The sequence below is a fragment of the Phyllostomus hastatus genome, unplaced genomic scaffold, assembly GCF_019186645.2.
Source record: "Phyllostomus hastatus isolate PE091 unplaced genomic scaffold, TTU_PhHast_1.1 phas_scaffold_12, whole genome shotgun sequence".
Lineage (NCBI taxonomy): Eukaryota > Metazoa > Chordata > Mammalia > Chiroptera > Phyllostomidae > Phyllostomus > Phyllostomus hastatus.
Window position 1 is genome coordinate 8,441,780 of NW_025334007.1, and position 23,104 is coordinate 8,464,883.

Sequence of the window (23,104 nt, forward strand, 5' to 3'; positions counted from 1 at the left end):
TTGAAAAGTCTTAATAATATAGCCCAAATTACTGGCAGTCCTGATCATAAAGAAACAAATTAATCAAATTAGATACTTCAAAGTCATTACAGAAACCTGTATCTTATGCCAATATATTTGAACATTTATATTTTTCTAAAATATTCATTTTATATAAATAACAAAAAAAAATCAAGAAAAGCCAAAGACTTACCACCATGAAAGAAAATTAATAAATAAAAAACCAACTCACAAAAAAGACACCAGGCAGTTTCACAGATGAATTCTAACTTTCAATACGCAGATTATCTCTATTAAATACAACTTTTCAAAAAGAAGAAATACTCCCCAGCTCATCTTATGGAGTTAGCATAACCTTGTTTATTATCAAAATAATACAAGGCCTACACAAAAAAGGAAAAGTACATAGCAATAACAAAGGAATGCCAATATTCAAGGAATCTAAAGATAATTTAAAATACAAAATATAAGGCATCCAGTCAAGATGGTAGACTAAAACTACTACAATACTGGGTATCAATTGTAATTTTAACTTTTTAAAAAAATTTTTAAGAAAATTTATTAATGCAATTCATCAGACCACTAGACTAGCAAATGCACTGAAAAATCAACTCCTGTTCACAATGAAAACTCTAATAAGCAGAGACTTTAAACTAATAAATGACATCTACCCCCTCCAAAAAAACCCAATACAGTATCATACTTAGTGATAAAATATTAGAAGCACTCCATTAAAGTACCTAGACCAGGATGCCTGTTATCAATGCTTTTATTCAACACTGTGCTAGAGATGTTAGTGAATGCAATGTTAAGAAAAGAAACAAACAGGAGGCAAAAGGAATGGAAAATAAAGGTTCATTACTTAAAAAATACAGAAGAATTATAAAGTATTATTACTCCCACATTTCATTGATTCTAAAGATATCAATTGTAAGTTGCATTCTTAATTTTAGATACAACTAAGAAAAAACATTGCAAATTAAAGTGATGCCATACTTCATCTAAAATTTTCATTTTACAGAGAGATAATTCTTTTAGACTTAATTAGACATATTTTTATCTTATCTTGTGCATATATAGAAAGGAAAAAGAAGCAAAAGAAATTGGTGGGTACTCCTAAAACTTCACATTCAGGGTCCTACCATGGATTACTTTTTACTCAAAGCTGTTCAATCTTTCCTAACAATATTGCCCTCTGCCAGGAGTGTTGGTGATGCAGCATTTCTTAAAATGTACCATCATCATCTTTGGGATTTTCTTTTCAGTCAGACACTCACTTCACCATTTCTTCTCCCTTCAGTTGTATCGTATGGTATGAAATAACAGAACAACGAGCCCTGACTGGTGTGGCTCAGTGGACTGAGTGTCAGCCTGTGAACCAAAGGGTCACCAGTTTAATTCCCAGTCAGGATACATGCCTGGGTTGCCGGCCATGTCCCAAGTGGGGGGACAAGTGAGAGGCAACTATACATTGATGTTTCTCTGTCTCCCCCCCTCTAAAAATAATTAAATCTTTAAAATTAAAAAAATAAACCCCGGCTGGCGTAGCTCAGTGGATTGAGCGCGGGCTTGCAAACCAAAGTGTCGCAGGTTCGATTCCCAGCCAGGGTACATTCCTGGGTTGCAGGACATAACCCCCAGCAACCGCACATTGATGTTTCTCTCTCTCTCTCTATCTCCCTCCCTTCCCTCTCCAAACATAAATAAATAAAATTTAAAAATAATAGAAATAACAGAACGATGCACATACTCACTTAAGTGATGACAAAAATGAAGAGTCTTGACCAAGTTTGTGGCAATAACTATATCATGACTGCTGCCTGAACAATACTGATTATAAGACACCATCAATTCAAGATCTATTTTTATTTCAGAGATGTTTAAATGTAAGGGGGAAAGTGCATCTCAGAATCTATGAAATACAATTAATATGAGAGTTCAGCAAGGTTAATGTCAATACATTTAAGTTCACATTGTTTCCTATACATCAGCGATAACTAAATAGAAATAACTAAAGGAACATCCTATTCACGACAACAAAAATTACACAGTATCTCACAAAAATATAATAAAAGTTGTGCAAGAGCTTTTCTAAAAAGCAGTAGAGTATGCTCAGATTCAAATCCCAACTCTGCTACTTAGCATATATCTATCTGTATCTACACATTTACTCTATAAATTTGATGCAAATACAAGAAAAATCCAACAGTTTTGCATAAAAATTGACAGACAGACCCAAAAATAAACAAAGGAAGTTTTTAAAACCTGACAAAATAACACATATGAAGATTTAATTATAAAATTATCAATATTAAATCAGAGTGGTATAGTACGTATACTCAACCAATGAAACTAGAAAAGAGAAACTAGAAACAGATATGTGTATGTGAGAATATGATAAACCTCAGGAGTTGCATTATAAATCAGAGGGGAGAAAGGTTGGACTACTTGGCAAATCCACATTAAAAAGATAAAATTAGATCCCTACATCACACAACAGAGAAAAAAAGTTCCAGATGAATTAATTACCTAAATATGAAAAAAGCACAGTATTGTTATAACCTTGGGGTAAGGAAAAAAACACAAGCCATAAATGAATGAAAAAAAAAAAAAAAAAACCCTGAGAAAACTACCTTCACACTGACAAGCCCTACACACACACACACACACACACACACACACACACACACAATACCATAAACAACGCTAAAAAAAATAAGCCACAGACTAGGAAATGGTATTTTCAGTGTGTATAATTGTAAATCATTAATATTCCGAATATAAAAATATCCATAAGCCAGTGAGAAAAAGGCAACAATCCAACAGAAAAATGGACCAAGGGGAAAAGCTCACCCTCACAAGTAATCTAAGAAACACAAAATGAAATCAGCCACGAGATACCATTTATACCCAAGAGATTGGAAAACATGAAGTGCAAATGTAAAATATAAAACAATGCTACTCTTTTCACTGATTTTTTTTGAAAAGTCTTTTTTTTAAAAGTAAGTTATTTATGTATATATACAGTGGGCTTATTATTTTTTATGAATTTGCAAATATTCTTAAATTACTCGGATTTAATTTCTAATATAAATATCTATAGGTAGAACCCACATAAAAAAAAAATACTCTTTGGGGATCTCAGTCTTAAGACTGTGAAGGGGTCCTGAGACCAATAAGTTTGAAAACTTGGTATACACATATTGAAACAGTGGTTACTTCTGGCAAAGACAAGACAAAAAATGCAATGAGGGGCATTCTTTACATGGATTTATGCGATTTTCTTTCTTTAAACAAACAAAAATGTTATGAAGCAAATATATAATGAAATACTAAGCTGTTAAATCTGGGTAATACTCGCTTCTCTGAAATATTTGTAATTTGATACTTGTAATTCTGAAATATTTCATAACTTAAAGTAGAGTAAATATAGTTTTAAGTAAATATAGTTATAAGATACCTGGATTTTATAAAACATTGTTTGGAAAAACAATTTCACAGGAGTAAGAATACACTGGCTATATTAACCCCAAACAGATAAGCAAGCAGTGAAAGTAGGGTAGGGGTTACTCAACTCATATAGTATACCCTTGGTCAACTGACTAGATGCTTGAATAGTTGAAAACTATTCAAATACATAAAACTCTGCACCCAATAACTGAAATAATTGTTTTCAGAGATAATGACCACATGCCAGGCACTGCTTAGAGACAAGAATAAAACTGTTTCTACATTCAGTGTTTAGAAAAGATGGCAAAAATATAAACACAGTTAAAATATAATAGACTAAATGCTAAGTTAAAGCTGTCCACATTGCTATATAAGACAGAGAAGAAAGAATGAGCCTGGGAAACATAATGATGCCATTAAGAGAAAGAAAGCTCAAAGCAGCTGTCGTTTTAGGGACTCTTGGGTTAAAGAACAATTTTTTCCAATAAATAATGGCATCTACTTACTATGTGTCAGACAAATTTGCTTTCAGCCACGTTGAGACAATCGGACACCTGGGTGAAGTTGGTCAGTAGGCAGCTGAAAATGCTAGAGGAGAAACTAAAAGAGAAGATGGGCATGGTATGAAACACAGAAACCAGGGGAGAAGATTTGAGAAAAGAGGATGGAGGACTGGCCCTGAGGGAAATCTCATGATAGGAGACACAGAAGGCACAGAGTTTCTGAAACACAGAATATTTTTATATGACACACCCAGTGACATGCTGTGGAACAGTTACTCAATTCAGAATAAGTAGTATGAAAAGAAATAAAAGTATTGGAGAAAGAAAAAAGACAGGTGAGGTTTCCCACACGATGTGCAAACCTAAGAATGTTGATAAGGGGAGGGACAGGCACCAGCGGAGACAGAGAGGGCAATGATGCAATCGGCAGATTCACTGACTGAGCCCCGTCCTTTGGGACGGGTGGGGTACACAAGCAGAGCAGCTGGGCCTGAAGAAGGCCAATTCTTCCTGCAGCGAAAAACAGGAGGGAGAAAAGCCGAGGTAGAGGCAGAGGAAGAGCATGACGTGGAAGGAAGAAAATGCAAATGCTTAGATCAGATGATCATCTATGCTTCTGACTTAAGTAAAAGATTAGGTAGGTAATCTCGGCTAAAGCTGAGGGTTTCGGGGGTGGGTTGAGGAGTTTAAGAGTAAAAAAGTCTGAAATCTCCAGTGCACACAAACACAGATAATAAAATGAAGGCCATCAGTGACAATACAAATATAGACGGGGTTAGAAAGAAAGCATTTACAAAATGCATTGTGGAAAAAAATTGTTTTGCTGTATTGTGAACATGTTTTTTAAAAAGGACACTTGCATCTATCTGAAACATCCGCATAACTTAAAAACTAACACCTCATTTACCCAAGATGATAGGGAAATAAGGTTTCCTTTCCTCCAGTCAGATTTCCAGATCAAGGCCCACCCTTTCACGAAAAGAACATTTTATACGTAACTGTTTGGGGTAGAAATCCTTCTTAACTATGAACCTCCCTGTCTTCTTTGTTATACAGCTTGAGTTTAACAATCTTTATCTTGAACATCCATTCTTGCTGTACTAAAACATCTACTAATGCTACACTGTGTGTGCATCCATACAATTCTCTTTTCTTTGAGCTTTCCTGTTCTTTCCCAGCTGTCAAGATAGAAAGCAACTGGCTCTTCTAAGTGTACGTTTATTCATACCACCTCAACAACCCAGTCTGCCTTAGCAATGTGGTTGCAGTGGGCCTCCTAACAATGCACTGTTTCTTAAACCTCTCTAAACCATGACCCTTTATGACAGCCATGAGAATCTCCAGTTCCCTCCTGTCCTCTCCTGGAGCATAAATGCTCTGACCTGTCCCAGTCTAGGAATGGACTGTGAATACTTATGTTTTATATCATAAAATGGTAAGACACACATTCCCCACATGCAGGTCTATAACAATGAGAGATTAATCTGAACATGAGGAGGCTCTGCTTAGCAAACACCCTTAGTTATTCTCTCAAACAAAAAGTTGGTTACTCTCAACAAGGGGAAGAAGAGGTTGCAAAGGACCATGTGAAGGCTGCTGCCTTTTTAGTAACAGGCTCTTCTAACCTACTTCTCAAACATGACTCCCTAAAAAATTACCACGAAGAAAACTTAACAGCTTCATTCCTCATTTTAGTAAAGTAATCCATGGCACTAGTCCTCTATTTTTCACCTGGTGAATGAAAAGTTAGAAACCCCTCCCTATTTGTTTACTAGAGAAATTATAATTACTGAGCAAAAGGTTATTTGGAATAAATTAGGATAGAAAAAAGGAGCAGCTATCTACCTAGTATATATGGATCATGGAAAGAGTAGCAAAATTGACTTAACTTCTGAACATTCATCATCATCATTCCAGTAGTGAAAACACTAATCAACTTACTACTCTCATTATGTCTCAACTTTGAAACTTTTCCCAGTCTAATGGAACTCTAATAGAACTCCAGTCTAAGCAAATACAAAGTCCAGCTCAGGTGGGTCCTGATCTTGCTAATTGAGGGCTCCCCCATCGAGTATAAGCCTTTCAACCTGGCAAACAAGCTCTTCCACCATCTACCTTTTCTGGCCAGAATTCCCACCTCTCCTCTACCTAAACCACCTACTCCAGCCAAACTGTAAATGCTTACTGTTTTCCAAAGAACGTTCAACCTTGAAATGCCCTTTCCCCACCTCCACCACTGCCCAACAAAGTCCTACCCATCCTTCAGACCTCAAAATGTCAGGAACACTCCCCTGATGCTCCAAAAGGAAAACTTGCCTTCCTCTGGAACCTCAGTAATTTGTTGTACCTTTCTCTCAGCACTTCACCTCGTCTCATCTACCACTAAACAACGGAACTTCTTGCAGCCACTCTGCATTACAAGAACCGTTTTAATCGCTCTTAGCACCCAAAACAATGCACTGCTAACACTGGGCTGCGAGTTTACAGTTGTACAGTATGCAGTCAAAAGTACTTTAAGGCATGGAATTAAACCTTCGAATTTTTCAAATCAAATAAAGAATCCTAAATACCGTGACAAAAAATACTGCACCACGTTATGTTATCCTTCAATTCAATAAAAAAATTAAAAACTTTCTGCCCGTTCCTTACTCCAAAAAAAAGTAAATACTACCAACAAATCACTAATAGCTTAAATGCACCTTTTCAAGAAAGTTGTTTCCAAATAAATGGGCTCAAACGACTCCTTCAAAATGTTATTCCTCCGTTTCTGTGCTCTGCAATTTGCATTTTTTCCCTATTGGATAAAAGGGTGCTGAGAACTTCTTTCCTATCAAATTGTATTTCTATTGCTTTATTTAGACACGGGAGAAGGCAATGATTGGTGGAAAACAACCGCATCGAGGGCACCCTAACAGCCACGTATGACTTTGCTTGACTAATAACATGTCTTGGGGTGCCCCTTGCAGCGATGAGCCCAGATGTTTGGGCTGCGAACCGCCCCGACCGCCCTCGGGTGGCTAAAAGAGCAAGGCAAAGGCGCGGGGCTGGGGGCGCTAAGGGACGAGATGGCCCAGAGCCCGGCAGGCAATGATGGCTGCCTGCCGCGGCTCAGTTAAAATGCAGCGGAAGCAACAGCCCATCACGGGGCTGAGCGAAGCAGGGCAGGAAGGTGGCGCTGCCGCCAAGAGCCTGGAGCCCATCATGGCGGCAAGGGCAATGGCCGCCGTGGGGAGCGAGCACGCCCCCTCCGCGCGTACACGCTGCCGTGGCGAGCCTCCGGGGCCCGTCACCGGGGCCGCCGCCGCCACCGCCCGTCGCCCGCGCAGCCCGCTCTCCGACCCCCCCTCACGGGCTATAGCGGAATTTTCTCATCCGACACCGCCTTCAAGATGGCGGCTCCCCCTCCCGGCAACCCCTTCAGTCGTCCCCTGCAGCAGGCGCCGAGCCGTCGCCATCTTGTCCCCCGTCCCTCCCCCTCTCGCCGATATTTACATAGCGAAAATCGGCCCGGTCGGCCTGCGGCCTTCACCTCACGCCTGCAGCCTTAGCCACCTGGCCAGGCCTCGCCCTCGCGCAGTGCCCCAGGCGGGCCGCGGCGTCGACCTGAGGCCCTTCAACCGCCTCCCGGGCCACCGGGCGACCCTCCCCCAACCCCCGCCCGTTCACTGAGCGCGCCTCCGCCGCCGCTCGGGGCAGCTGGGCTCCTCCCCGGGCCTAACTGCGGCCTCCTCGGGGCCTGCTCGGCGCCACACGCCACGCCGCCTGGCCTAGCGCGGAAGGGCGCCTCGCGGGCCGCCGACCAGGCCGGGACCAGGCCGCTGCACGCGCGCTAGGCCCCGCGGCCGCGGCGACACCCGGAACTCACCGGACGGGCGTGCGGGCGGGCGGCGACGGTGGCGGGTGCTGCAGGCCGGCCTTTCTCTGGAGCACTGGGCCGGGCTCCGGCTGGTGGGGCGGGCGGAGGGAGGGAGGAGGGGCCGAGCTCGGAGCTGACAAAAAGCGGCCCAGCTCCCCGGCACGGGCCCGCCGTCAGCACGTCACGTCACCGCCCGGGAGAGAGACCCAGGAAAATGCGGAAGGGTAGATAGGCCCCCTCCTCCGCCCGGTGGGTCCCCCTGGATCCCTGGGTCGGCGCCGCTCACGCCCCGCTACCGGGGAACCCAGTGGCCTCGCTGCGGCGGGGTCTCCGGCGGCCGGAGTCACCGTGACAGCGCCCCCCTTCTTTCCACCTCCGCGCTCCCGCCCGTCGCCGCCGCTACACACGCGCGGCTGCCACCGCCTCGGCCGTAAAGCCCGCGCGGGGCCCGACCCGGCCGGGCCGCCCCCCGCCATCTCCCGTTGGGCCGCGGCCGCCCCCCGGGCCCTCCCCGGAGACCTACCGCCTGTCCTCGCCCGTCCTGGCCCAGGCGCCTGCTCGAGTTGTTTGCAGGCCCTCAGACCCCCGCCTGCAGTAAATGTGTTTTCTTCATCCCCGTGGCTGGAGAAGAAGATAAATTTAGCAACCCCCGCCGTCCCCTGCTTTCGCTTAAAAAAAAAAAAAAAAATCTTTGAAATAAAATGAAAATAGGCTTGCCAGTATAAGTGGGTACGTGGGCAAGAGGAGGGGGAGAAGGGTGATCCTAGAGCAACTACGAAACCGTTTATTATTTTTTTTTAAATAAGCATTCGGCCAGAAAGCCTAACTGATTTTATTAGTTTGCGGGGGCGGGAAAAAAATGAGGAAAAGGGTTACATATTGAAACTGGTTTCGCACATCGCAATGAACAGGAATTTTGAACGTATATTTTCTATATACCTATATTTCAGAATTTGGGAGCCTAAGAAATGGAAGTCTTGAGTAATTATTTCACCAAGTATCAATTTTTCACATTCTCATAGAGGGGTTGAATTGGGTATGGCTGTTTTTTACAAACTACTTGAGCCTCTTCAAGTTTAAAGACTGAGAGAAAGGGAAATACGTATTTGATTACACAAAGCATTTATCTACCCCAAAATGCGCATTTTGCGTTTCATTAGTTTAAATTTTTAGGCTCTTTCCATACTGAACTTGGGACTCAAGCTACGTTTAAAAGTTACTTGTTAAATGGTAAACAGTGTGGTCTTTAATCAGGAAGGCGTGCTTTATTCTTCAGTTCCCTAAATGTTAGACAAAAACATTTTAAACAATACAGAACATGAAAGTTTTGAAGCAAATAGCATACTGGTGTGAAATGTTTTTAAATACAGAAGCCATATATTTTAGTTTCCTGTCATAACTTTTGAAAGCTCTCAAATGCAAGTTGTCCTTTCCCTCAGACATCTTACATACCAAAGGTACAATAAGAAGAAATCTCTGATAATGTACTAGATGGTAATTTTCCTCTCAAGGCTTCAGCTCTGATTTTTTTCTTCAAGCGATTAAATTTCCTTTCCAAAATGATAAATGACAACGTCTTCATCATTTATAGAAAACCCCTAAAGGGTATGATATAGACTTTACTCACAGAAGGGTAAACACAAGTGAGAAAAAATGAGAACTAGCTTGTATGCTCACACTAATATGATTTTAAAAAATTGATTAACGGCATTTAAGTACTTAGCAAGAGCCTCTGTTTAATGGTATGGTATGTCAAGAAGGGGATCTCATCATCCATGAACACAATAACCTAATGTCAGCATTCTTGTTAGTTCTCCCATAATTACCATCAAATACTAGTCAGTCCACCAGTATAAAGCACTTAAGAAAAGTGTCAAGGAACACGAATAAAAAAAAAAAAAAGATTTCCTCAACTTAAAGACCAGAAGTAGTTTTGATACTTTTAAAGAGCGGTTTGCCATTACTGTTCATGCATAAAGACTGTTAACTTTGATGGGAAACAAGGAAAGGAAAGCCAATTTCTATTAATTACATTAGATAAACTTTTTTTTTGAAGTCCAATAAAAATGATTCTATAGATCATTATACAAATGAGGTCAACTCTACCTTTTTTTTTTTGAGTTTTCAAAAAATGGAAAGTAACTTCTTCAAATCCATTTATGACAGGCTATAAAGAGCAGTGTAGGATAAAAATCATTTTACTAGAAATACCCTTAATACAAAGTACTCATGATAAGTGAAGGCGCAAAGGAAGTGTGAACAGCAGAGATCAGAAATCATTGAATGTCGTGATGAAATATAAAATATAGTGTATGAAAATATTCACTATAGGACCTTGAAAACACCTAAAATCACTGAAAGCATTTGGCGATGGAAGCACTGGGTGGTTAACCTGACACCTAGCACTTAAAGGACCTGCTACAACCTATTATCTTGCATTGATACTTGGTTCATTGTTCTGGTATTAAGGACCTATAGAATTCTGGGCACAGCGAATGGAAAGATGTGGTGCTTGCCCTTGGGGAACTCGGAATAAGGAGGTTGCCTGTGGTAGAATAAAAACATTCTTAAGTGCTTTCATTTTCTCAAATAACCACAATAAAGGGAAATTTGATTTAGGGAGATTGAGAGCAGAACATTTCAAAGCATATGCTGTGAATACAAAATAGATGTTTCAAAGCAATCAAAGAGATTTTGGTTATGTGCTAAAATTTATTTGTTCCTTCAGAGCTGTTAATGTATATCGGATAGTTAAAAGCACCTACTCAAGGTTTTGACAGTGTTTTAATAACTTAACTAAAAATCCCTGACATGTTTATAGGTCCTTGAGCCAGAAATAATATAAGACCTTTCAATCATTTTCCAGAGAAAGATTAGTCAGAAAAGAAGCTGTTAAAACAAAAAAAAAGGAGAAAATGTTGTTTGATTTTCACTCCACATCACTGACTACTGGAAGTCCAAATAGGAGGCAATAAATTATCGGTTTATGAGAAAACACAGACCTTGAAAAAGGTTGTGATAATTGATTGTTTTATATCCCAAAGGTTAAAAAATACTTTCCCCTAGAAATGCCCTAGTTTTACTGAACTAAGCACACCCCATAAAAATTAACCGTTTATCTGATACTTGATACTTAAGTCATCTTCTATGTGCTTATCTTACCATGAACAAGTTGCATCCTGTTGGAATTCAGCTGGCTATAATTAACGCCAAGTAAGAATTTTTAATATGAGTCCCAAGGGAAATGATTTTTAAATAAACAATGACTGACAATTAGGTGATTTTCAAACAGTATTTTCACATGAGTCATTAGTTGAATAAGACATTGTTTAATTCCTGAAAATCATCAACAGCCAAATTCCACCTCATAGATTATAAATCACAGGATACAGCAAACAAACTAGCTCCACTAAAGATGTAGAAAGCAATATGTGACATCTAGAAACAATGACCAGTAATAATGAGCACACTGGGTGTCCAAATTGTTGCCTCTATGTACAATTTTCCACTAGAGGAACCACGGTTCTAGAAGAAATGATTGATTCCTGGGCTGCAGCCAAAAGGTACAAGGTGAACCAGGAATATCTCCTCATAGCAGAAAGCTTACTGGGAGTGTGTCAAAATGTCTCAGGAGCCAATTTAAAGAGGTTCCAGTTGGCTAAAGATTTAAAAATTTGAATGTCAAAAGAATAATTGCTATGGATTGAAATGCATCAAGTAGGTTGGTGAGTTTATAATGGGATTTTTAAAAATGATGAACTAGTGGTGATGGTTGCACAGCTTTGTGAATATACTAGAAACTACTCAAGTATTTACTTCAGAAGGGTGAATTTTATGGCATGTGAGTTATATCTTGATATTTTTTAAATTATCACCTTTGCAGAATGCTAGAGAACCAACTCATTATTTTGAAAACTAGTAAATGGAATGATCAGGCACATATCCTGTACGAACTGTTCCTCAGGCTAAACAAATAGGTGATGAAGGGATTTTTCATTTAGTAGGAGTATTTCCACTAATACATGAAGGCTTGATAGAGTGAGAGTATCACCATTATGCAATCCCTAATGAATCAGTGGATCTAAGCAATGATCATCCATGGCTGCTAAACAGAGTGACAACCAGACATGTGCCTCAGGATGGAAATCCACAATACCACTAGCCAAAGACATCCAATCTGAACTTGATCAAACCTCTAGCTCTAACTGCCAATTTGCAGGAAATACAGGGGACAGAGAAGCATATCAATGAAACCACAGGGATGCAGTCAACTAAATCAAAATAGTGGGAAACTTTGGGCCCTGCTTTTTCCAACAAATAAGAAAAAAAATTGGAGGGAAAACCAATAGACGAAAAAGGACTTGAAAGGCATAATCAATTGCTGTATATGAACTTAGTCTCAATCTTGATTCAAACAAGTGTAAAAAGACAATCAGACAACTAAAGAAAGGTGAACACTGACTACATTGTGGTCACTGACAAGATATATGCAGGTATGAACAAATTATTGTTAACTGGTTTAGGTATAATAATAGTGTGATTATATTTTTAAAGAGTCCTTATCTTTTAGAGATACATTATTAAATTATTTACAGATAACATGATACAGGTAAATGATAAAATTCTATAGCACAGACACCTGCCTGCACTGCTGCAAGAAAGACAGTGCGGCAGAGACAAGGCTCAGAGATGGCCTTCAAAATAATAAGGGAGAGTGAAGACAGAAGGTTTGAGGATGCGGTGTGTGGGGAATATAAATGAAACAAGGCTAGCCACGAGCAGACAATTGCTAAAGCTCGATGATAAGCATATAAGGGATTGATGTATTATTCTCTTTGTGCATATATTTGAAATTTTCTTTTTCAAAAAATTTTATTGACTTTATTCGAGTGACATTGGTTAATAAAATTATATAGATTTCATGTGTGCAATTCCATAATACATCATCTGTATTTTATGTTGTGTGTTCACCACCCCAAGTCAGGTCTCCTTCCATCACCATTTATCTCCCCACCCCTCTGTCCCTCTGGTTGTATATTTGAAATTTTCCATAGCAAGTAAAAAAAACAAACAACAGGCCCTGGCCAGATAGCTCAGTTGGTTAGAGGGTCATTCAGTATGCCAAGGTTTCCCCTATCAGGGCACATACAAGAATCAACCAATGAATGCATAAATAAGTGGAACAACAAATAAATGTCTCTCTCTCTCTCCCTCCCTCCTTTCCTCTTTCTCTCAAATCAATAAAGAAAAAAAATTAATACAAAACAGCCCTGGCTGGTGTGGCTCAGTGGATTGAGTGCTAGCCTGCGAACCAAAAAGTTGCTGGTTCGATTCCCAGTCTAGGGCACATGCCTGGGTTGCAGGCCAGGTCTCCAGTTGGGGGTGTGCAAGAGGCAACCAATCACTTACACATAGACATTTCTCTCCCTCCCTTTCCCTCTCTCTAAAACTAAATAAATACAATCTTTAAAATAAAAAAATAAAAAACAAACAATAAGCATCACAGACAAAAACACCTTCAAATTTCAAAGACTCTTTAGAGTGAGGCCAGCACTTATAGATATTAGTTGCTTCCTTTCTCACTTTTCTGTGGACCATAACTTATAACAGCACTTCTTTTCAAAACAATTAGTATAATTAAGCAATGAAATCAATGAAACTAGACTGCTTATGATTAAGAAAACTGCAATGGTTTTCAAATTTGCAAGGGAATACCTTGCTAAAGATGCAGATTCTTGGGCCTCAATTCCTAAAAATTCCGATTTTTAGTAGGTCTAGGATAAAGCTCAGGAATCTGCAATTCAACCAGGAGCCCAGGTGATACATACATAGACAAGTAAGCACACATCAATAATACTATCAGAAACATTAGTACATCCTGGTAAATGCCTCTTTGCCTATATTTATAAGAGTTTCTCTTGAAGTATAAAGAAGTAAAATTGCTGGATAGGTCACATTTTCAATATTACTCTCCAAAATGATTATATATACATTTTAATACATGACTAATATACATTCCCTCCAGCAGAAGAGAATTCCCAACCCCCGAATCCTTAGCCAATTCTTAATGTGTTCATACTTCTTATTTTTTGCCAAGAACATAACTATCTTACAGGATGACCTTTCAGTTAGCAACATTTGTTAGAGCAGCTCTCGAAAATTCCACCTTTTGAGCAAAGACTCTTCTGTAATGACTTATTATTGTAATTATTTTCATCAATATAACTTTCCACCCCAAAGTAGTTATATGAATATGTTCAAAGGAGTGATAATTAAACATTATAGTTTAAAGCAAAAATGTTCTTACCAATTACAGAACACAAGAATTCCTTGTCAAAGAATCTCATATGGAATACATTTTAATTGTGCTCTGTGTTTACAGAAACTACAAATGTTTTTTACTTGTTTTTGCATACAGACATCAAGCAAACAGAAACAATCCAAACTGAGAGCAAAACAGGAAGAAGCAGCTGGCAGAAATGTGGAAAGTTGCATAATTCTCAAAAAGGTGAGGCAAGCCAAAGACACAGCAGGAATCTGAGTAAAATTAAGGTTTCTATAAAGGTCGAGCTATGCGCATGACTCCTAGGTGCCCTGGCCACAAACCCCCACTTTATGGTTATAACATTATATTGAGGGAAAATTCACACGAAAACGAAGTAAGTAGTAAGGTGTCAGAGCATTACATGATCTGGTCTGGTGAGGAGTTTGGGAAGGTTTTTGCTGAAAAGAATAATTTCATGAGTAGCCTTCTCCCCACCCCAAAATGGATTATAAAGAAAAGGTTGAAACCGAACCTGAGCTTCTCAAACTGTAATGGAGATGCTGTGAAATGGCTCCTTCTGGTGCAGGATGGGGCCCAAGGGCCTGCCTTTCTAACGAGCTCCAGGGCGATGCTGAGGACCTGGGCTCTCTGGGACCCTGCAGGGCTCCGACCTGGCTCCTCACTCTGACTCTGCATCAAGTCTGTCACTGAGAAATTCTGTAGCGCAAACACCTGCCCGCACTGCTGCTAGAAAGACAGCAGGATGGGCACACGGCAAAAACCCATTTCCTCTGAAACCCTCCATCCAGAGGAGGGGCTGGGTTCTGTGTCAGCCAGGGGCTTAGAGTCCTCCCGTGGGCATGAGATGGCCCAGGAGGGTTGGGGGAGGTTCAAGGCATCAGCAGCTCTGGACATCGATTCTGAGTCACCCACGTCCGTGCCCCCAGGAACTCGATGTTCAGAGGCGGAGACAGAAAATGACACAGAACAGACACTGAACAACAAATTACAGGTGCGTAATGTTCCTGGCCGAGAGACACAGATGAAAGATCTTTCAGAATAAGGTTCTCCTAAGCCTGAGGGAGATCTCTATGTGGAGACTCAAAGAACTTACCCCATTTCAGGGAGAATTACCTATCTACCCACAAACACATTTGGCAACGAGTTTTAGCTACAACAGAAAAAACACCTGCAATCATCAAGACAGTGGAAAACAAATCATCATTTGTTCTGCACACTACTTGGTGCTTTTACAGAAATTCTCTCATTTAGACCTCACAGCATTCCAATAAAGGGTGGTGCTGGCCTTCAAGTTGACCAGATTCAGGAATTTGAACCATGTTGACAGGCTTCCTCCTGACAAGACAACGGCAGCCCCGGGCTCACATTCTCCTAGCTCAGTAGCCCCAGGAGAAAGAGACGGGGTCTCTCCCCTGGTCTCACCATACCAGGGCTTCAGCCATGTGTATGCCATGTGCTCGCCCTTGGATGCATCCCAGTGACCAAGAGAATGGACTGAAGATAATTGGTCAGGGGCTGAGGTACTATGATTAGAAATCCCGTCAGAATTAAAAGGGTGGAGTGAGAAAAAGTAAACGAATAAAGAGAGGTTTGGCCAACAAATGCAAAAGGTCCTCGAGGGGACGGTCTATGAGTTGCCTCACTGTACAGATGAGGACAGTGAGGATGAGAGAGGCCAAGTAACTTGCCCGCGGCCGCCCCTGCAGTACACATCAATCAGCCAGGGTGCAAACCCAGGCGGTCGGACCAGAGCTCTTAACCACTGTGCTACAAGGCAGTTTGGTTTCAGACTTCTCTGCGGCAACAGCTTTTGGAAGAAAATGCAGCAACAGCTAGACTTTTTAGAGTAAAAAGACTGTACCCAAAGAGTCTTCCACTCTGCCAAACTGTCCTTCACAATATAGCTAACAAATATTAAACACACACCGTGTGACAGGCACTGTTGTAAGTTCTAAGCGGACCTCTGCACTGCTACACCTGAGCTGGGGGAGGAAAGGATGGTGTCCCGATTCTCTCAGAGTGACACATCTGTTTTACAAGAGGGGAACTGGGCAGGTATAATCTCCCAGGGCTTCTCTTGCTGTTCCCGATATGGAACCCCTGCCCTGTGAGCAAGCTGGAGCAGGGGTGGTTGGAACCCAGTTCCACAGCCTGCCGGGTGCTAGAATTTGTGTCCTATTCTGGAGATTGGGCCAGGAGGGAGCTCCAGTCCTCTGCCATGCATCTGCCTGGATGCAGCTTCTGCAGCACAGGGCTGATGAGAGATGAGAGATGCTGCCGGCTTGCCCTTCCTGGAGTGAAAGCATCGTCTGAGACTGGGACCTGAGAGGAAAGGGAGCCCCATTTTCCTGGCTGCATCTCCCAAGAATAGAGCTTCGATCACACTGAGCTGGGGAGTGGGAAGCAGTTCTCGGCTCAAATGCCAGAGATTCCCGTTGCTCTTACTACAGTTTAGCAGGAGACTTTCTTGAATAAATGTTTCTATTTGCAGCATGTCCTTGGGACAAATTCCAGAGACGTTAAACGGTTGGGTTTTTAAAATAGTTTTCACCAGTTAAATGGTTCTTTCACTGGAGAGAGTGCCTACTAACCTCCTCACCCCACTGTTGTGGAAGTCGGCTGCCTCAATCAGGTTATTTTTTTTTAAGGCGAAAAAGGAGTTTGTTTGGTGGTATTTTAAAGTCATGATTCAAACATATTCCATGAGATTTAATCCACTGTAATTAATGTTATTGGTGCTCAAATTATACTAACTATGGCTAATTGGAACTTCTTTAAGTTGGCTCCTGAGTCCTTTGGACATGACCCTGGCAGTGGCTCACAGCTTTCTTGCTAATAAAATACTATGTACATTACTTCCCCCAAACTGAGGAAAAACTTAAAGGTCACACTTAGCAAGATTAAAACAAGTACATATTCCTTCCAAAGAAACAAATGTGATCAAAGCAAACAGTCAAAAGGGAAAAAAATTAAAACTCATAAAACAAATAAAAATCATAAGGAAACATTCAAAATAGCATAGAAAAGTATGACACAAATAATGAAACAAATGTATTAGTGATCGTGATAAATATAAATGAAATCTACTCCCTTATTAAAAATTAAGATTCACGAATTAAATTAAGAACCCAACTTTGCCCTGGCCAGTGTGTCTCAGTTGGCTGGAGCATTGTCCTGTACACCAAATCGATGTTTCTCACATCTGTGTGTGTGTGTGTGTGTGTGTCTGTCTGTCTCTCCTTTCCTCTCTCTTTAAAATCAATAAACATATTTTAAAATTTTAAAAAGAATTCAATCTTGCTATTTTGGACAACATGGACGGCTTAGAGAGTATTATGTTAAGTAAAATAAGTTGGATAGAAAAAACAAAAACAAAAATATAAAATAAGTAAGTCAGATAAAGACAAATACCATATTTCACTCACATGTGCAATCTGAAAAACAAATGAACAAACAAAACAGAAACAAACTCATAGATATAGAGAACAGACGGATGGTTGCCAGACGGGAGAGAAGATGAGGGGTTGTGCAGAGAACGGGAAGAGGATTAAGAAGTACAAACTTCCAATTATAAAATAGGTCATGGGGATGTAAGGTACAGCATCGGGAATAGAGTCAATAATGTGATAACCATGTACAGGAACAGATGAGTACCATACTTATTGTGGTGATCACTTTGTAAGGTATATAATCACTATGTTGTACACCTGAAACTAATATAATATTGTATGTATGTCAACTGCACTTAAAAAATTTTAAAAGTGAAATTTAAAATCTCCATTTCATATTATTTAAATGAAGCACAAAACAGAACAAGATTAAGGTAAAGGAAGGGGAAGTATATAAAACAAATGCAAATTAAGAGAAATCAAAAATGAAAATACTGATCATTAGAATTTGACATTAAAAAGTAACATCAAAATTTATAAAGCCAAAATATGAAGGGTCGAGAATCATTTAATAATATGAGCAATAAAGCTTGCTTACTAAACAATACACCTTTTTTCCCTACTGCCCATGCAACATTTATGAGAATGGAATATATATAGCTGCACTCACAGTGGCCCCTCAACAAGGTTCAGTTGCTGAAGAGGATTCACAGGACCCAAAAGGACAAAGCTTTCAAACACACAGTTTATTACAGGGGACGGACACATTATAGCAAGAGCCTGAAAATTAGAATAAACGTCACAGCAGATGACTCACAGCGGGGCTCTGGAGAGGCCATGTGCAGGCTCTGTGTCTATTCCCTGCCCCCGCCCTAGAATCAGCCATTTCTTTAAGGAGCCCGGGCTCCATTTACTAGAGAATGGTATTTAGAAACAAAGATCTGGATGTGTGCTCATTGCTGCTGAGGCATCACTGCTTCTAGGCCATCTCAGCAGTCAGAGCCAGGCAATATAACTAAGTATACTACCCCAATATATGTGCATACCTTTATTTCTGTATCTACCAACTAGAGTATAGTATTTGTGTACAGCTCGTTTTGTCACTAGCCTTACATTAGCTAGTCAAAGCACTTTCTTTTTTATTTAGGTAGAATTGACATGTAATATTATATTAGTTTTAGGTGTACAACATAATGGTTTGATAGTTGTATATATATTGTGAAAATTAGCATTACAATAAGTCTAGTTAACATCCATCACCATACAGTTACAGAAATTTTTTTCTTGTGATGAGAACTTTTAAGATCTACTCTCTTAGCAACTTTCAAGTGTGCAATACGGTATCATTAACTATAGTTGCCATGGTGTACATTACACCCCCATGACATTTACTTTATATCTGAAAGTTTGTACCTTTGACCCCCTTCACCCATTTCATCCACCTCCAACCCCTGCCTCCGGCAACCACCGATCTGTTCTTTGTATCTATGAGCTTGAAAACACTTTTTAAAGTCTCCCTACCTCTTCAGTGAACTTATGGCATATGATTTTAAACACAATTAGATTCATTTGTCACACTCTGCATTCTATGTTGGAATCGCTGACAACCAGGTTGATTTTTTTTTTAATTGGCATACAGTAAAATTCACTCTCAGCGGTGTACCATCCTATAGGTTTTGACAATTGTAGAGACATGAATCCACCACCACCGCCCTTGTACAACCCATTGTGAACTCAACCCTTACTCTCCCTGATCCCTGGCAACCACCGATCTGCTTTCCATCCTGTGTCTTGTGGTAGACTGAATAATGACCCCAAAAGATATCCATATCCTAATGCCCACAACCAATGAATGTTCCATCTTATGGCAAAAGAGACTTTGCAGATGTGATTAAGTTAAGGATCAAGTGATGGGGAGATTATCCTGGATTATCCAGGTGGGTCTTAAATGTAACCACAAGGGTCCCTAAGAGAGAGCTGTAAGAAAGTCAAAGGAGGTAGGAGAAGACACCGAGGGTGGAGGCGAGAGGTTGGAGTGATCCGAGGAAGGAGTCACAAGCTAAGGAATACAGGCAGCCCCCAGAAGCTAGAAAAGCCAAGGAAATGAATCTGCCCCTAGAGCCTCCAGAAGGAACGTTCCTCTCCCTTTCTCCCTCCCTTCCCCTCTCTCTAAAAATTAATAAATAAAAATCTTTAAAAAATAAACATCATTACCCAGGAAAGACATTATTAAGTAATACAAACAAAAAGGATCACAGGCTTTTTAAGGTCAAGGTATGTTCACAAAAGAAGCCATAAATTCTGATTTCCAGATTTCTTACAAGACCCCTTTGTTAGATATAACATTTTCAAGGACATTTTAAGAAACAAGAAAATCATGTGGTGATTGCTGGGGGGAGGAGGATGTAAGGGGACTAAATGGTAAGGAAAAAGTATATAATAAAGATTAAATTAGAAAAAAAAAAACAAAAAAATCACCTTATTCCGTTGCTGGGATTTCCTACAGCAGCAGTTAGGAGGGCCTATGGGTTTCCAGATCAAATGATGAAATTCCACTGTTTAGAACTGAGAGAAATAAAGACAGCTCTAAGAAGATTAAAACTTACTGTGGAAAGGAAAAAGGCAAAATGGAACTCTAAACAATGGAAAATGACCATACAATGTTATCTATCTAATGTGAATAGAAAAAACTGACAATGAATATTTGAATTTCTGATTTATTATATTGGCAATCCATCCATCCTGGGTCATTAATATTGTGTTTGCTATCACACTTGTCAAATAGTTTCACGGAGTCATTAAAACCTACCTGTTTTTTCCAACAGATGGTGCAATGACACCTCTGCCAGTGGAGTTTTTCCTGAATAAAGAAAAAAAGTAAATCATTCAAACATAAAAATGGCAAAAATTTCCCCTAAGGGACCAAAACTACAGAGGAATAATTCCCAGTTTTACCCTGAATGCAAAATCAGGTACGGGTCACCAAATATCCAAAAGTCTTTGTAAAACCAACTACAAAGTGTATAACAAATATTGGGGTGTGGGGTTTTCTCTTACTTTCAAGCTAACAAGTTCGCCTGTTTTGATTCCCTGGATGCCAGCAGCACAGTGAGCAGTATGAGCATCATCAGCATTTGCATGGGTTCTCCAGTCCCACAGGGCCCATGCAGAGGGGCCCAGGCGGACACAATATGTACCCAATGCAAGTTTGCATCACAACCGAGGAATACTGGCCTTGGGGAATTCACATCCTTTATAGTGAGCTTCCTCTCTCCCCCAGGATAGTGCCTCATCTCTCAAGGCAGCTCCCTGAGAATACAGCCTTGAGAGATGATGGCCTAGGTAAATAGGGCCAAGGCCTCGCATTCTTGGCATAGGAAACGGAACAGGGACACTCTGGGCTGTGACAGATTGCATCTCTCAACCATATTATGCTTAGAGAGAAAATAGGCCATCTCGCCTTCCACTTGAAATGGACGGTAAGATGTACTGATCAAAGTTTTGTGCCTAGGAATATTTTCTTCCACCACTGTCTTTCAGGAGCTAGAATGGAGCCGTCCACTCTTACCCAGTGCCAGCAAACCGTGCATAAACCAGGCCTGTGTTTTTCTGTTAACCAATCATAGAGGACTCTGTGGAAAGCCATAATGTGGGTTAAGGAAAAAAATAAATCGGAGAGAGCAAGTATCATGCAAGTTTTTTCTTCAATATTTTTGCTTTTATTTTCCCATTGTTAATGGAAATATTATACGAGAAAGGGTTTTTTTAAATGAAAATTCTATATAAAATTGCTAACAGTACTGTCTTCTATGTATTTCCTAAGATGGTTGGTTCCCCTTCAACTAATATATCTATCTTTTTATAGGACTTTAATAATATTAGCCTAATATAAGCAAAATAAAGCTTACAGCAGTGGCACAAAAATGATGAACATTCTAAGAATGTGCAAACTTTTTTTGCAGTTTGTCACAATTACGACCATGGGAGTTTAAAACACTTCTTATGGTTTACTTGTGCCTTCTCGCCAGCTGGGATTCAATCACACACATAGCATTACCATTTTCTAATGGAATACTGTTGTCACATCCAATTTATATTTCCATAAATCAGAAAACACCTACTGCCCTGGCCGGGTGGCTCAGTTGGTTGGAGTGTTGTCCCATACACCAAAAAGTTGAGGGTTTGATCTCTAGTAGGGGCACATACAGGAGGTGGCCAACCAATGCTTTCTCTTTCTCTCTCTCTCTCTCTCTCTCTCTCTCTCTCTCTCTCGCTCTCGCTCTCACTCTCGCTCTCCTCTCTCTCCTTCCTCTCTCTCTCTCCCTCTCTCTCTCCCCATTCCTCTCTCAAATCAATAAACATATCCTAGGGTGAGGATAAAAAAAAACACCTATTACCTGATGGTCATTTCAAGTAGTATACACCCTGCTCCTTTCACATTCCAGATCTCCTGCCTGTGCTTTCTGAGTGAACCCACCAGAAAGCCGGAGGGCAAAGAAACCTGTTCATACAGTCCCTTCCCAGGGCACAGAGCAGGTAGAGAGGGGTGGAGTGAATCTAGAAGGGCAAATGGAAGATATCCAGCACAGCCCATAAATGGCATTGATGTCATTGGTGTGATTTTCTAAACCATTAAACCATTCTTGGTAAAGTTCCAAACAAAATAACCCACACTCCTTTCAATTTATACAGTAGTTCTGTTCCTGGAAAATTCCAGGATATTAAAACCACGCAAAAAATACTTTGAGGTATGTCCACTTCAGCAGCAATATACTAAAATTGGAATTATACAGAGATGAGCACGGCCCCTATACTAGAATGACATGCAAATTTGTGAAAGCATTCCATATTTTTAAAAATCAATTTTAGAAAAAAAAAAGTACTTGGAGTTTACATGCAAAATGAGGTCAGGTTTAGGCTCAGATCATTACAAATAGGTTTTTCATATATGTGAATGTCTAGGAAGATATTTGAAAATTATGTAAGATGTAGGAAGGTTTGTCCTTGTAAGAATGTCACATGCATTGAAGAGCATATGACATTCTTGGCTCCTGTCCATTAACTGCCAGGAAACCCTTGCCAGGGGATTCTTGTCAATCACTATAACAACCAAAATAGCCCGATGTGTTTTCCAAGCACACCCTTGGGTGGTACTGCCCTCGGTGAGACACACTCTCCTAAGGTGAAACATTCTTCCTTGCAGAATTTGAGTTTGAGATTTCATCCACTTAGTGTCTGGGGGCAACACAAAATGGAAGAAATGACTTCTCATTTTATGGGTCCTTATTCAATCCAACATACTAATGTCTCCAACCCAGCTACCAAACACTGGCTGCCATTTCTGGCAACACATAGTTGTGAATTTGAATTTTCTGATTTGGTATAAATAAAAATCAAGAAAATAACTGGATATGAAACTCAAGCTTCATATGGAGCCAGATAAAAGTTTTAAAATAACCATACTTCACGTCACTCAGTATTAAACTATACCATTTTTCTACTTTTAACTTATGCATTCTAAGTAATACATAAACGTTATATAACATTACAAAATATAGACACAAAAATAAAAAGTAAAAACATCACATACTGTGGTAGAGAGAATAATGGCCCCCCTCAA

The 23,104-nt window shown here is 40.2% G+C and overlaps 1 protein-coding gene and 1 non-coding gene across 6 annotated transcripts in view; one reads left to right on the forward strand and one right to left on the reverse strand.

Annotated features, from left to right (window-relative positions):
- Positions 1 to 8,452, reverse strand: part of ZFX (zinc finger protein X-linked) — a 36,186-nt gene extending 27,734 nt beyond the window's left edge. The window contains exons 1-2 of one of the 5 annotated variants that reach the window (XM_045855884.1): positions 7,819 to 8,295; positions 3,957 to 4,050 (exon numbers count right to left, since the gene is read on the reverse strand). The gene's annotated coding sequence lies outside the window, so the exon portion shown is untranslated. Of the gene's footprint in view, positions 1 to 3,956; positions 4,051 to 7,445; positions 7,729 to 7,818; positions 8,297 to 8,332 lie in introns of those variants that run through there. The other 4 variants (XM_045855886.1, XM_045855887.1, XM_045855888.1 and 1 more) reach the window with 4 other exon arrangements.
- Positions 8,453 to 22,235: 13,783 nt separating this feature from the next.
- Positions 22,236 to 22,338, forward strand: LOC123830156. The gene has a single exon (XR_006787716.1). It is a non-coding gene; the product is annotated as a U6 spliceosomal RNA (small nuclear RNA).
- The last annotated feature ends 766 nt before the right edge of the window (positions 22,339 to 23,104 follow it).